Below are 15,806 nucleotides of genomic sequence, written 5' to 3'. Positions count from 1 at the left end.
CAATCTTATGTGAAGCACAGGGCATTTTTGTCAGGTAGGGTAAATAATATTGATTCTATTTTAAAATGAATACGGCATAGGAGAAATTAATTTGATTCTATGAAGTCATTTCATTATGTTCTATTGACTGTATAAACAGTGAAGGTCATGTAATAATATGATATCATGAGGCAAGTTACAGCTGCAACCTTTAGCAAGGTTACCCCTCCATAATGGCAGTAAACACATTTTGCTTTTGTTTTGTATTAAAGGAGGAAGAGAAATCCAGTGCCTGTAATTGATCTTAAAGTAGGATCCCAAATCCTCTGACACTCTCTAAGTGGAACTATAGTCTTCACTGACTGCAGCAAACCGGGTCCTTGGTTATGTTGTAGGTCAGCAGATTCTGAAGTTTCAAATATTGTTCTGACTAATGTGCTCTGCTGTCAAAACTTCTTATCTTCCAAAATAAGCAAATAATCAGGAACAGGAGAAGGGAGTAGTGTTGATTATACCTTTTTGCTTGATCATCTTTCAAATTATTGGCTGTATGAAAGAGCAGCAAGGAAGGACAATTGCAATAAGCACAACTACCACAGAAATGAATAAGCCATGGAGAGAGCCTCGCCATTGCTCTTGCATCTATTCCCCTATAATGATAATGAACTGTATTACAGTAAAGTTGTTAAACAGCAGCAGCTGAAGCAATGAAACTGTGACTTTTTGGATTACAGGCAACCATGCAACTGAGATTTAGCCATTGATCATACACTCCAAACGTTGTCTTCATAGGCTGTACAATTAATCTTGAAGTCTTAGTATATGAGAAAATAAGTTATTATCACATACCATATGAAGAGAGCAGGAGACACTCAGAATTCTGCCAGTGCCCTGTGACCCTTGTCTCATTTTAAATATTTAACATCAAATAACTTGCAACCAAGTTGTAGCCAGTTGAACAGCTATCTAGACTTCAACACTTCTGGAAACAGTAGTAAGGTCAGAAGAGCTGGAGGAGTAAGAACAGTTGTCTGTATTTGAAAAGGAGCCAGAGGATGTGAGCCATATGACTATGAATGGTGGATACAATTTTATCTTGAGTGAAATTTGTCTGTAGGAAGTCATACATAGCGAAATGAAGGTAGATGAATAATTATCACTAATCAATGTTACAGAAATTGACATAAACATTGGTATGATTATATATACTTTTTTCTTTTGACAACAGTACTTCAGTATCTCATATTCAGATGTCTTTAGGCATCGGGCTTAAAGGTCCAGAGGGGCTCAAATGCCTATTTGGGCACCTACAGCAAGATTTAAGGGCAATTTAGGTATCTGAGTCAAAGAAAGTGATCCAGGAAGCTTAAGATCCAGTAACCTTCTAAGTGTCCTGAGGACACCTAAAATAAATTTCACAGCTGTCTAACTAAAGGTACCTGCATCTTCTCAGCAACCCTACTCTGGGGAACTAGATATCAAATGTTCATTTATCCTCACTGTGCTGCTGAAACAAAGTACTTAAACTCATCTCAAGTCTTCTGAGAGAATAGTCTTAAGAAAACATCTAGCATGGGTAGGCAGCACTGAGTTCAACCCAAAGTCTAGTAGCTGTGGCCACATTCATCAAATTTCATTGCAGTAGAAGGTAGAGATGTTCACTCTTTGCAGCTCCCCTTGCTGCTGAGAGCACTTGTCTAGAAGGCTGGAGATAGGGGTTCTGTGCTGACTTCGACATGACAGAATTAAAATCTGCTCTGCCCCTGCAGTATATTGTAATTGCCAAGTCTTAGGGTGATAGAGGGAGAAACCTATTGCTTGAGCCATTCTGCTGGGAAAGCAGATTCTGGTCCCCATTTTCAGAACCATTTCTCTTTGTCAGACTAGGCAGCTGGGCAAGTCTGGGACCAGATACCAGAAGGCAGTTTTCTTCTCTCCCCATCTGAGTTCTTTACGCTTTAAGCCACAGAACCGGTTTTGTTCCTTCCTTGTCCCCTTTCTCCACTCGTGACTGCATAACAGTCTGCCTTACACAGCAGAGGCAGTCTTCTTTGAGCACCCTGTAGTCAAATTTGTAAATATTTAAATTGCTGAGTCCATTTTGAAATATGGAGTGCTGAGCTGCATCTTGATTGTCCTTTCAATATATCTACCCTGCTTGGTCACATATGTTGCAGTTTTAGTCATCTACTGATCAAAGTCCTCCTTTAGCACCCAGAGCAGGATTACCTTGTCAGCCAATTCCAGCCATGTTGGATACATTTAAGGTTTGTTTGGTTTTTTTTGGTTTTTTTTGTTTTTTTTTTTTTTTTAAAAAAAAAGAAGAGAAAGGAAAAAAAATATTTTTCTGCAATGTGTCTCATTTTAAAATTTTATTCATAAATAATGTTGTAAGACTGTTCAACTTTGATCTTACCCCACTGTGAAACGTTCTCAGTTGTATTTCTTTGCAAATTTGACAGACAAACTGGAAAGCTTTAAAGCATCAGGATAACTTGCATGTTTCTTCCTAACATTTTACTGTGTAGTGTGAGTATTGTGATGGATAAAATCAGTACTAGTTATTTCCAGTCTCACAACCCTTTCCTTCTCTTTGTCCTCACTTTACTCTACACAGCAATGCTCAGGAATTTGTATTTCTCAACAGTGTTCTTTGTTGTTCTTAGTTTCTTTTCCTGTTCCCACACCAGGTTTATATAATTATTGATACACAGACTCACTCAGGTTGCTATGTATGCCAAGTGTGATTAACTGGTATGTTGAAAATAGATATGTAACTATGGATGTGTTACCCTACCGTGTTAACGCTGCTAAAATTCTTTCCAGTTGACTAGTTTTCACCTCATGGCCAGTTGATCACTCCTAGTCTTCTCCTGGGGTAGAAAAATTCACTGTATGATTAACAACAGACTTCAGAATGAGTTCAGGTTTCTTGTGAATAGTGGTTTTGTTTTTTTGAAGCAAGGAACCACAGTTAAAGAAACACAACCAAGTTCTGTAGTGATTGAAGTAAGTGCACTGCAAGTTGCATTTCACCTTTCAAACCAGCAGAGAAATTAGCCTGGTGACCCTGGAAAATAGCTCTTGGGCCTAAACCAGTAGTAGCTGCAAGTGTAATAATCCAGATCTACTGCAGGTTGCCCGAGCAATCATTCTGTTGGATTACACTCAGAAAAATGCTGGTGTGAGAAATAAACATAGTTTAGATACATAATAAGATAGAACAGATATATAAAACGCTTCTCTAAAAGAAATCCTGTGATGGCAATTGCAAATATATTTCCCATGGCATAAAAGAAAGATTGTTCGGTGAAGTGAAGAGTAAGACTGATAAAATATTTATTCAAAGTTCGTTACTTTTGAGTTTAATTTGCATTTAAAGAAATATTCCTAGCTTTCTTTCTCCAGTTTTCATTAGGATTGTCTGAAACAGTTTTACATGACCCTGTAATTGTTACATCAAAAATTGAGTCACGAGCAGAGATGAAAATAGAGATCAATACACTCCATGCTCTGAATGCCTCACAAAAACTTAGTCTAATTAAAAAAATAAATACTAAATCACTTTAACCAACAACTTCAAAATATTGCCCTGAGGACGGAGGTTAAATCAATTATGAAGTAGTGGCCAAAGCTCATACACTACTAACTCTGAGGGGGTTGGTTGCGAGTTGTTAACTGAGGTGCTCTAGTCCAGTCTTTGGGTGATTGCATTCTACTGCCCTATCAAGCGTAATTGCATACGGTAATGTTCATCGCTTCATCCCCAGTCCTGAATTCACTGAGTAATGTTGCTGTTCACTGGTAAATGACTCCCAGGATTCACTTCTTATCTGAGTGTTATGGCTTTGGGCTAAGACAGCTCAGTCATAAATTGTCTAATGTGTATTTGGCAGTTACTTTATATCCGTGTGAGTGAAATATTTATAAATATAAGGCTGTTTTTGAAATAGTTGCTCCAATTCATCAGCACACATAAGGAGTATGTTTGACTATGAGTGCTTAAAACTGAAAATAAGAGGCTAGTCTTTTTCTTTTTTCCAATTTTTACTATCCATTTGATCTCAAGTTTTCTATTTTTTTTTTTCCTGTCTGCTCTGCAATATTTTATGTATGATATGCAATGTCAGTTGAAAGAAAAATGTAGAAATGGTCCCTGGAGCAGAACTGGACCCTGCTTTCCTGACTTCTGGGTCACAGCTGGGCTTGAAGAAGGAAGTAGCTGTATTACTTGGTTCTGAGGAGGTGCAGCAGCAGAACTCAACATGTATTTTGAACCAGGGAGAAGGGCAGAATATAAGTACCTTCAGTGTTAAGTGACAGATGATCAGGGGTTTGTACTGCCATTTTGGATTTAGGTGCTGCAATTCTGCCTAAGTGTCCTGCTTTGGGTATGTAAGTCTTTTATTGTATCTAGCCCTTAGATATTAGCAAAGACTGTCATGTAACGTTTGAATTATAAAAGCACTGGTCTGTAAGGTAAAAGAGCATTTTAAGTCCTACATGAATAGCGCTGCTAGTAATCACAAATGCAACAGCATGTATTTCTGAATTACAGAGATTAGAGAATGTGCATCTATTGCTAATGTAGATATCCATCCTAATGCCATGAAATGATCCCTGGAAATTTAATGGTAGGAAACGGGTATAATACTGGTGCTATACCTGCATCTTGGATGGCTTGAGTTCTCATACATGTAGTCACTCCTTTCTCACAGCTTCCCCTCATGACCAGCTAGAATCCTGCTTTGAATTTTGAGTTTGCAGCAGCCTTTCAAATGCATCTGGTTTTGCCCAGGTTCAAGAGGTTTCATATGTTAACTTACCTAAACCCATATTTAAATCCAGAGAGCTTTGTAAACTGAACCAAATCTCTGTAAAAAGGCCTTGGCTTCCTACACACATTTTTTCTCTACTTGTAGATGTCATTGTGCTACCTGCTGTACAAAACAAAACAGAAAGATGCCATGGCTTACCAAGTAGTATTTGGAAGCGCTCCAAGGCAAATTAATAGACCAAGCTCTAACCAGTGTTTGCCCAACCATTAGAAAACTTCGTAAGCTGTGAAAGAATGCAGTTTGCTCTGCAATTTTCTCCCTGTGAAATGTACAGACTAAAACCATTTTTGCAGTCAGTGGAAAATAAGACCTATCTAAATGTTCTGTATGGTCGTAGGTAGCCTCACAGTGAATTAAAGGCCTCTGTGCTCTGCTTTTTCTTCCATTTAAGTGAGTGCCAAAAGTAGTGCTGAGCTTGAAGGGAAGAGGAGTCAAACATTTAATATTCCATGGCCACCCAGAGAGGGAAAAAACATTGGTGTCTAGAAATTAAGCAGCATTTGCTTGACGTTTCTGCAAATCAATTCTACTCAATAGGTTTTGTTGTTGTTTTTTTTTTTTTTTTCTGGAGGAGGATGTGTTGTGCCTCAAATCAGAAAGTACTTTTCAAAAAGTACTTCCTTATTGAACTTACTGAATAACTTAGGAATTTATAGTTAACCAAACGACCCAGACTGAAAAATAGTAAGTATCCCTCAGATATTGGGTTGCTATATAATTGGTACTATAGTTTTACTCATAGTTTTTTTTTTTTTCCCCCCTTGTTAAAAGTCGTTACCTTATATACATCGCCCAGGTCTGTAGTCAAACCAAACTCTTCAGGCTGCTTTTGTGAGCCTTGCACAGTTCATTATCAATGGACTTTCTTTTTATGGTTGTGACAATCCATTACTCTAAGTTACCTCAGCAAGACATACAGACAATTTGGTAGTCACCCGTGGCCAGTGCAGTTCATTGCAACCTTTATTAATTCTTTTTCTTGGACTGTAAACTCTAGGGCAGTCGAACCAAAGTTACCTCTGAAAGATGTTTAAAGACTTGGATGTAGTGATATCATTAACACTAACTACAGCTATTTTCCAAGTATAAGAACGTGAGGAAGGCAAGCAGATACTTATGAGACAGCATATTTTTATTTTCAGAATACTGAGTCTTCCTAGCTATTTTGTCTACAATACAATTGAAATCTCAGGGCAAACAAGTATTATAGTTACCTGTAGGTAATGGAGGTTCATAGTGGCAGCACACTGTCCTGCCTGCTATATCACAGTCTGATCCATCACCTTCTTTTCCTGCATGCATCCTGTAACAGTGGTCACTAAAACTTGATTGTGTTTTTTGGTTTTGGTTTGGTTGTTTGGTTTTTTTTGTTTGTTTTTTTTTTTTGTTGTTGGTTTTGGTTTTCTTTGGGGGGCGTGTGTATTTTTTTGAAAAACAAACCCAAAACCCCATCCCATTTTGCAACCATCTGCTTGTTCTCTGCTACATGATGAAGAGAGAATTGCATGGTTCTTGTCAGTGCTTACATTTTTATTGTTATATAATAAACAGGTCAGATGTTCTTGCCCATTTAAAATACTTGGAGAAATAATTTTTTTTTATTAATACATGTTAAAAAAACCACTGTATTGTATAAAGTCCTGTTTAACCACACTGTCTGTACATAGCTGGTAAGATATATTTTTTTCCTACTCCAGATCATGCTCCATATCTAGGGGGTATGATTTTGTAAACACTTAGGCATGTGATTTGCCTTATACTAAGAACAATCTTGATAGGACTATTGTCCTGGTCACATGTGAAAAGTTAGGCAAAAGCCTGCAGGATTGGGTCACATTTCAGAAAACAAGTAGTTGCTTTTTCTTGTGCAGATTTCTTCATGCTCTTTTTCAACAGATTTTATCAGAGAAATATATATTATTCTAGTAGGAGCTTCTGGTGTTTTGAGACAGAAAGCAAGTTGCTAATGACATAACTAAACCATTTTCACAACGTTGCAAGCGTTGTGGCAGGAACCTGTTTCTAACCAACCCACAGATGAGTTGAGGCAGTGATGTGTCGGTACGCATGTTCCTCATGTGGTACTCAAGGTGGTTTTCCCTGGCTTTTTCATTAAATACCAGATACAAAGTAAATGTTTGAAGTATAAATTGATCTTATTTGAAGCATAAGTGTGATGAAAATGATGCATTATGTCACTGTAACATATTGACATTATCAATTATACGTTATTAAACAGGTTAGCTAACTGGATGATTTACCTTGTGTTTAACTGCCTTTTTCAATTAAGGGTAGCAAATTCTGTAGAACTGGGGCACAGTTGTAGAAACCATATATTTTCTCCTGTTAACACCATCACTGCTGACATGCAGCATGATGGGAGTGTTGGCATTTTGCTGCAGGCTCTAATGGGCTAGTTTAAATGGTCTAAAAAAAGTGATTAATGATTAGGAACAGAACTGTTCCACAGCTTCACAGCTCTTTTCCTCAATGCATTTCCATTTATGTCAACTAGCTGCACACTTGGGAGGTGTTATTTCAAAGTAGTCAACACAGGGGTTTTTTCTACTGCCATTTGTTTCTATTTCATAGGTCCCTTTGGTTGGCCAGATATAACTAGTGTTTTCTTAAAGCTGTAAGCTTCAGTGATAAAGGAGGATAATCCACAGGCTTTGTATGGCTGGTGACGAAAATCTAAACTCTTAAACTCTACTGTCATTTCAAAACAGTGAATACTGTCTTTAACATCACTCTACTTACTCCTGTTTGGTGTATTGTGTTGGAAATAATTTAAAGTTTCCTCTCAAAGTAATTGAAGCACTTTGTCAACCAATGTGATTCTCTTCTGCTATTCACTTGATTTTGCAGCAAGCAGTAATTTGTACATTAGTACTGCTTGTTTGTAATGGGTAACTGTCCACCCCTAAGCCCTCCCTTTATATACATGGATACACACATACATATATATTTGTTATGTGTATTTCTTTGAGAACTGAGGTCAATAAACACTATTGCAACACTTTACACCCTACCCCACCCCCCACCCTCCCCCCAAGTAATAATTGGCTGCCATTAGTAGGAAAAATGAGTAGTTCCAAAAGAAAATTAAAAACAAGGTTGGAAAATCCTGCATCTCACTCTTTTTAATGAATGTTAGGGCAGTGAGCTATCTAGTAAATATACTGCATCCTCTTTGCTCTTTTAAGCTAAGGCAATATCAAACACTGAAGAGTAGTGGGGATTGAACACTCAAAGGGAAGATAAGTTGTATTTTCAGAAGTTTATTTCACTGTGCTAAGATCTTAGAGCTCATGGCTGAAAGTCAGCATTTGCTCTTAAGTATTGTGTTGTGTGTGAGGGGAATATATTTTTTTAGAACAGGACACAGAGTGGTATTTTAGTTGGTAGCATTTTGTCTTGGCATTTTGTCAGTGATCAAAGTATGAAGCTAAGTCTTAGCTGTGTACAAGTTCAACCAAATTTTCTGAACAAGAAGCTTAAGAAAACAGTTTATATAATGATTTGGGGGCAGAGGGGAGATGATTTAGAGTGCAGTGGCATTGGCTCCAGCATGTATACTAGAGCCACTCTTCTGCAGAATAAAAGTTATGCCAAACAGATTTGCAGTGTCTGTAGGGGAAGAAGCATGGCTCAGAGGTGAGCATGTCACCCAGTTGGCTTGCCTTTTCATGTGGTGCTCAAGATGGAATTGTAGCTCATATTCCTTTTTTAATGCTATATTTAGTCATCTTTGCCAGGAAACCAAGGCTCAGGCAAGCAGGCTGGATGTCCATCATGTGTGCTTGTCCCTCCGCTCCCCAGTAACTTTGATTTAGTTGATTGACTTCAGCCAAATGTAGCAGAGGTCGAAGGGTCCTAAATGTATTATGGTCCAACCCATTTCGTGAATCAAAGGTGTCCAGTTGGAGGAGGAGGCTGCAACTCTGTGTTGTAGGGAGTGTGGGCTGAGGGTTTGGTCAAACTCTTGGTTTATTTAAGGTGAGAGAATCTACACTCCGGAGTGCAGTAACGAATGCCCCCATGGCTATAATGCTCTTTTAGAGATGACCAACAGCTACAGACCCCATCTGTGAGAAAGCAGGCTTCATTTGGCCTGGTGCTGACACAGCTACTTGTTACTTCTGATTCTCTTCTCCTGCTTCTGCAGTACATGGTGGGGGATGACTTGCGGAAAACAGACTCTACAACTCGAATAGAGTTATAAAGCAGGTATGTTTACTCCGGTGCCAGGGTGCAAGGGGATTTCTCCACAAAGCTTGCACCCCCCCCCCCCCCCCCAGCACATTTTACCAAAAACTTATAGAGTGTGGATATACATATTCATTGGATGACATAATGCAAATATACATACGCATAGATGATTAAACCACAGAATCATCTAGGTTGGAAGGGACCTTGAAGATCATCTAGTCCAACTGTTAACCTAGCACTGACAGATCCCAACTACACCATATCCCTAAGTGCTATGTCAGCCTGCTTCTTGAACACCTCCAGGGATGGGGACTCCACCACCTCCCTGGGCAGCCCATTCCAATGCCTAACAACCCGTTCTGTAAAGAAATGCTTCCTAATATCTAGTCTAAACCTTCCTTGGCGCAACTTGAGACCATCTTGTCCTATCACTTGTTACTTAGTTAAAGAGACTCATCCCCAGGTCTCTGCAACCTCCTTTCAGGTAGTTGTAGAGGGCGATGAGGTCTCCCCTCAGCCTCCTCTTCTCCAGACTAAACAACCCCAGTTCCCTCAGCCGCTCCTCGTACGACATGTGCTCCAGACCCTTCACCAGCTTTGTTGCCCTTCTCTGGACACACTCGAGTAATTCAATGTCCTTTTTGTAGTGAGGGACCTAAAACTGAACACAGTAATCGAGGTGCGGCCTTACCAGTGCCGAGTACAGGGGCAAGATCACTTCCCTGTCCCTGCTGGCTGGGTTAGTTCAAAAGGCTGGTGTCAGCAGTTTAAGTTATCTTTGCACCTGCGCATTGCCTCCTGGTGGGCGTCTTCAGGGGTCTTTTGGAGGAAGGCTCATAGTCTTTCTCACCTTGTACTTTTCCTCGGAGCTTGTGCAGATTCTCTTAGCCAATTTCTTGAATAACAAGAGTGGTTCCCACTGGTTTACCACCTCTATCTTATCTAAAAGCACCAGTCTATTAATTTCTACCACCCATATATGGCTATCTATCCATAAACTTGCTAGAGGACATCTGCTTTCCAAGGACATGTCTCTTATTTTTGCTGAACGTAGTAATTCTTGGTAAGTTTCCACAGAAAACTGCTTTGTTTTGATGAACACAGTAGTCCTTGGTAAGCTTCCACAGAACAGTCAGGGCAAGCAGGATTATTAAGCAATATTCAGAAATCATTATAATAAGTTGCAAAGCAGGTGATCATTTCCTTGTATCAGGGATTCTCAGGGATTTTCTTGTCTCTGTATGTGCACGGGCTAGAGTATGTGTAGTTGTTACTACAGGTGTGTAAAGCGGCTTCCCTTCTCCTGATTACTTATCAGCATAATGTCCTGAGGGTTTTTTTGGGTTTTTTTGGGGGGGGTGGTGGTGGTGGTTGTTGTTTGGGTCTTATTTTTTTATTATTTTTTTTTTTTAGCACAAACACAGACTCTCTTTAAAGAGCCTTTATTTCTAGTTTGCAGATGGGTCAGGGGAACATCTGCTCCGGATAGTTTACAAGTGTTACTTATTAACTCAGGCCCCCAAAATCCGGGCAGTGTGGTGACTGTTCCCAGGGTGTGCTTAGCCTGCTACTTGTCTTTTGGAAGCCTGTGTTGAGGTTCATTGCACACGTTTATTCCTCAGTTTTCTGCTTGGCTCGGGTTCGCTACTAAGATTCTGTTCTGAAACGATGATGTAAAGTACATATATTTTTTTCTAACGCATCAGTGCAACACTCTTCCCCCTGTAGTTCATAGTAGTACTGCTTGTGGGCAGGTTTCAAAGGAACCTCATCTCCATATGGTTTTACTCGATAATCCTTTATCCACCATCTTCAGCTCTCATTCCGTTGCTTTCTTGCCTGTGGCTACGTTTCTATCTCTGCATCAATTAGCACAGTGATTTATACAACAAGCAAGCAGTTTAGAGGTAATGGTACACAATTAACATCTCATTCCACCATAAAGGGTATGCTAAATACCCCAGTCACTGCTTTCTCTGCCTGGAATTGAAATAAGTGTTTGTCCTAATTCATATGCTATCTGATGTGAAGTGGGCCTGCTTTGTACGGCACTACACCATTAATCTAATTATAGATAGCTGCAAATGAAGTGCTGTCTGAGCACAGAGACTGAAGAAAATAGCGCTTTTGTCATTTAGCATGACTCTGTGAAGCAGGATCGCACTTTACATGGCAGCACGGCAAAATGGAAATCTGAATAATATTGCTGCCTGTTGCATCTTTTCTAATTACAACGGCATTGTAAACACAACCGGGCGCTGGTATAAATAGAGCTGTAGATACGCTGTCATGTGGGTTGTAGGAGAAAATCCTTAGTGTGCTGTTGTATTAAATGATGCATCCTGATTGACAGCTACCTTGAGACCGCGCTGATGGAGTTGTCAAAGCGTTGCGCTAACTGGCTGCTCCGCCGGCGGCTCCCCCCGCCCGCTCCGCGCCGCCCCGCGCGCCCCGCCCCGCGCGCCCCGCCCGGCGCGGCGGCGGCTGGCTGCGGGAGGCGGGGGCCATGGCCAGGCTTTCTGCCGGTACCGCTCTGGTTCTGCCCGTCCACCCTTAGCCCGCATGGCTTTAGCCCGCGTTAGGTTTCTCCAGAGTGTTAATTGTGTGTCACACACGGACTGGAAAGTGGGAAAATGTGGCCGAATTACAATTCTAATTAAGCTTCTGCTGCCGGAGTGTGTACTATCTGGTGGTGAGGCTTCTCTCTTTTTTTTCTTTCCCTTTTGCTGCTACTAAAGGCTCATGATTTTTGTGGCTGTTTTGGTTTTGCCTTTGTTCTTTTAAGTGTCTCCGTAGCATGTTGAGTGTTTGCTCCTTCATTAGACTGAAAGTGCCGTTATTTTGTGCAGGTGTTAATGCCAGTCCTCACCACCACCCTGTGGAAGTAAATTAGCTCTAGAACGCAGAGCTGGGAAAAAAGACGCTGTGATTTGCCAAATGTCATTTATCTTCTTGTTGAGTAAGAAATCCTCGACTCTGAAGGAAGGTGGTGCCTGACACCTTCAAGTCATACGGAGCAAATACATTATTTTCCTGTTTAGATGCCGTGGTGGAAATCTAAGCAAGAGTATGGCCATGATGTTAAAATGTATAATGGTTAATAAAAAAGGCAGCGTGCTCATTGTGTTCAGCACTGGAACATTGCTGAGTATTGCTTTGAATAGATGCCGAATAACATACTACTTGTGGATCTGTCATGCTCAAACCGCAGGTGACAACAGTTAAGTGACTTCAGGCAGGATGCGGCTTAGGAATGTTAAAGGGAAATTATGTGACCACAGTTAATAAATTTCACTGATTCCAAAAATGAGACTGTAAGGTTAGTCACAATAATGAAGACGCACAGCAGACAGTTTCTCTACTGAAATCTGAGCTACATAAGACTTTCACCCTTCTGACCACAAGAATGACAGACGCTTGAAAAACATGGTTGAACATTTAGGTAGAGCATACTGAAAATCCACATCTGGTCAGCAGTCCAAACACTGCTGCAAGTAACATATGGGTAGTGATACCTTAGATTGCTCTATAAAATCTCCAATGGAGTTTGAACATTTACAGCTTCTGGGGACGTGAGTTTCAGGTGTACAGGGAAGATAATAAACTAATGTGAGATGTAACAGAGTGCGGGTTTGAGCATTTTACTTGAAGATTTACACAGCAAGGGAACCATATCTGTGCAAACTGCAGAACTTTTTTTTAAGCAAAGATGGTGTCAGATGCGCCTTGGCCACCTTTTTTGTAGCAGCTGGTCTACTTCTTGTCTACTAACTTGAGGGATCAGTACAGTATGTATCTACAAAAACCTCCCCAAAACCCAAGGTATAATTTTCACTCTATTTGCTTTCTTTCCCCCCCACTTACTCCTTTGCACTACTATTATTACACCTTTTTGTTTTCTTCTTTTTTTGTCACAGAGATTTGGTTGTAAGAGGTAGTTTTGCATTACATAAACATCCAATTCATTTAGTGGGAGAGGTAGGACAGGATACTGTTACCCTTAGAAAACTATTAAGTAACATCACTTTTCCCTACTATAATTTTTGTCAACTGATTGTGGACTCCAACCGTCTTGTGGAAAAGAAACACCTGTTTTCTACGCCATCAAAAGCTGTGCGGCTCCTTTTGGGTACCTCTTTATTGACTTTACTTTGGCTGGCAGAATTAGGCTCTGAAACCCTGCGGAGTGAAGCAGTGGCTGGTGACAACTACTCATCAGAACAGATCTGATGGCTAGCAGATTTCCTTGCTCTGAGAGTCCACCCACAATCTATTTATGACTCCAACAGATGTTTCTTCTGGTTTAGGCCAGTGGAAACCTTCTGGTCTCTATTTATAACTCAAACTTTACAGCCTTCCCATATTTACACCCCTTCTTTCTTCCATCTCCTCCTGAGGATAAAGGAAGAAAACCTGAACCTTGTCCACACTCCGTTGGTGGCTTATCAAAACTTCTGTGTTGTACATTCAGCGTTGTCCTCATGAAATCAAAGGCATAGCCACAGTGTTAATCATGTAATGAAAAAATGTGGAGTATTCTTAATTGTCTTTGTTGTAGCAGCACTGGCAGGCGTTATTTGACGTGGTCTTCCAGAGAGCCTGGTGGCTCTCCCAGAGTTACAGGCTGCACCTCAGTTAGGTGAACAGGCCCCTGCACCCCCCCTGCACAACTCCTCCCGAGAGATAAGAAAGAGCGTTACAAAGGGACACTTCTGCGGGTATTTAGTGGGGTCCAGCCAGCAGCAGAAATACATCAAAGGTAGTCTTAAAGAAGGAACCTTTCTTTGCGTCTTTGTCTTTTTCTAGTCTGAAAGGTTATTTGTGAACTGACTGTGCCAAAAAAGGCCTTTCCCCAGAAGTTTACTGTTGTTATTTTTTACTTTTTGATTACAGTAACTTGCTTATCCCCCAAACAGACTAAAGAACAATAAACAAATACAAAAGGAAAAGGAACAGCTCATCAGTAACAAAGACCTGCGTTTTAAAGCTTTGAGTGTACTGACTCTTACATCTCACTCCAAGCAAAGCAGGAGTCCTGCAGAGAAAGGAATCTAAAAGATATGAAAATTATAAAGATAGTAAAAACAATGTTTGGTAGGGATATTTTAACTTGATGGGGAGAACTGAGCTTTAAAGTGCAGCATACTGAGGAACATGGTTTTTCTCCCACTGCTGTACGTTGTGGAGCACATAGGCAAATCTGTATTTCAGTCCCTGCGAAATACTGTAACCTAGATGAATGCAGAAGGTCTAGCTTTCACTTCAAGTTTAAATTTTGAAATTGGGCAGCTCGGAAGTGTTATATGTGGCTTAAAAAACTAAATGGCATCTAAACCCAATCCTTTGAAATCATATCAAAATAGTCTCTTGCAAGAGGCAACACAGTCCACAAATCTAACTTATTTCTGTGTTCTTCCTTTTTTCTTTTCTTTTTTTTTCTTTTATTTTCAAACTCTGAGTACAAAGAAGACACTAACCATGGATACTGAAACTGTGCAATTTGGTGTAATTATATTCCCCCCCATAGATTTAATGAAGGACTTTTAAGTACAATTTATCTTTGATAAATAGTCCCTCTGCACAGAATGTTTATTAGATTGACAGCAGAATACACTCTGCAAGCTTTTTTTCCTTGCCACTTATGACTCAGATGAATTTTAATAGGAGTAAAAAGCTTTTATTTGCACAGTAATTTCACTTAAGGATCATATCCTTCAGAAACTGGCAGACACTTGTATGTCTTGATTGCAAAACAGACACTCAAGAGTAAAGAAACACGCATAAGATGTTATTATTTGACTTGTCACACTGCTGCAATTCTGTTTGCAACTTATGTCATCAAATCTCCTGTAGGCATCACCTCCTCTCTCCCCACAGCATAGATACAAGTGTGCATAGGTGCACGCATACGCACAAACACGCTTTACTTCTAGAAAAAGAAACTGCACAGAGCACACTGTGTTGAATGTAGTGGCTTGTGCAGGGAGAGAACTAGCTTTATTTTGGGTTGGAAAACGCAAGCACCACAGTTTTAGTTGTCATGATGATGCCTGCAGGAGGCTTGGAGTTAAAGCAGCTTTTTGCATACAAAATGGTGCTGGTTTCCCTGCGCCACATCAGTTGTAACCAAGGCACATGTTTGGGAAGGGGTTCTCAAATCTTTGGGTGCCACTTACAGCTTCAGGGAATATTGTGGCATTTTATTGCATTTACTGGGGTGGTGGTAGAGGATTGTTTCATTTAACCATTTGCTTGTATTTCTCATTCGAAGCAAGTATTTCTAACTGAACGGCTGCCCTGTTCGTTGTACATAATCTTGTGTGTCCAAACGCTAGTTATGAGGGATGATAATCCTCTATTACGTTGTTTTAATTTGGCTTTGAAAGCTGCTTTTTAAAGATGTCATTGCAGAGTTAATTGCCTTTTGCATGTATTTCTAAATACCTTGTTCTACTCTCTACAGAAGCAGAAGGTAGAGTCCCCCTTTACCTTCACCATAAGGATATCGGATTTTTTCTGTCTGTGTAAAAATGAAAAGTAAAGACGTTTTATTGCTAATAAAACAATAGCTAATTGTTTTGGAGGAAAACATACTGTTCAAAGCAAGGTGTTGAACTTTACATCAGCAAAATATGCATTTGAATTGTAAATGCAGTTCATCCAGTGCTTATTATTAAAACCTTTGTTTAAATTATTGATGAAGTGTTGTGCTGGTCTTCACTGGGTTGGCCTTGGCGAGGTGGGAGTTTCACGCAGAGACCTGCTGCCATCTACTGG

General features: G+C 40.1%; 1 protein-coding gene across 5 annotated transcripts in view; it reads left to right on the top strand.

Moving 5' to 3' along the window:
• The window catches only part of PCCA (propionyl-CoA carboxylase subunit alpha), a 288,817-nt gene that overhangs the window by 256,352 nt on the left and 16,659 nt on the right, over positions 1 to 15,806 (top strand). The gene's annotated exons all lie outside the window — the stretch shown is intronic.

This window comes from Strix uralensis, chromosome 2 (genome assembly GCF_047716275.1).
Source record: "Strix uralensis isolate ZFMK-TIS-50842 chromosome 2, bStrUra1, whole genome shotgun sequence".
Taxonomy (NCBI): domain Eukaryota; kingdom Metazoa; phylum Chordata; class Aves; order Strigiformes; family Strigidae; genus Strix; species Strix uralensis.
Note: the sequence above shows the minus strand (reverse complement) of the source record. Positions and strands in the feature narration are given on the sequence as shown.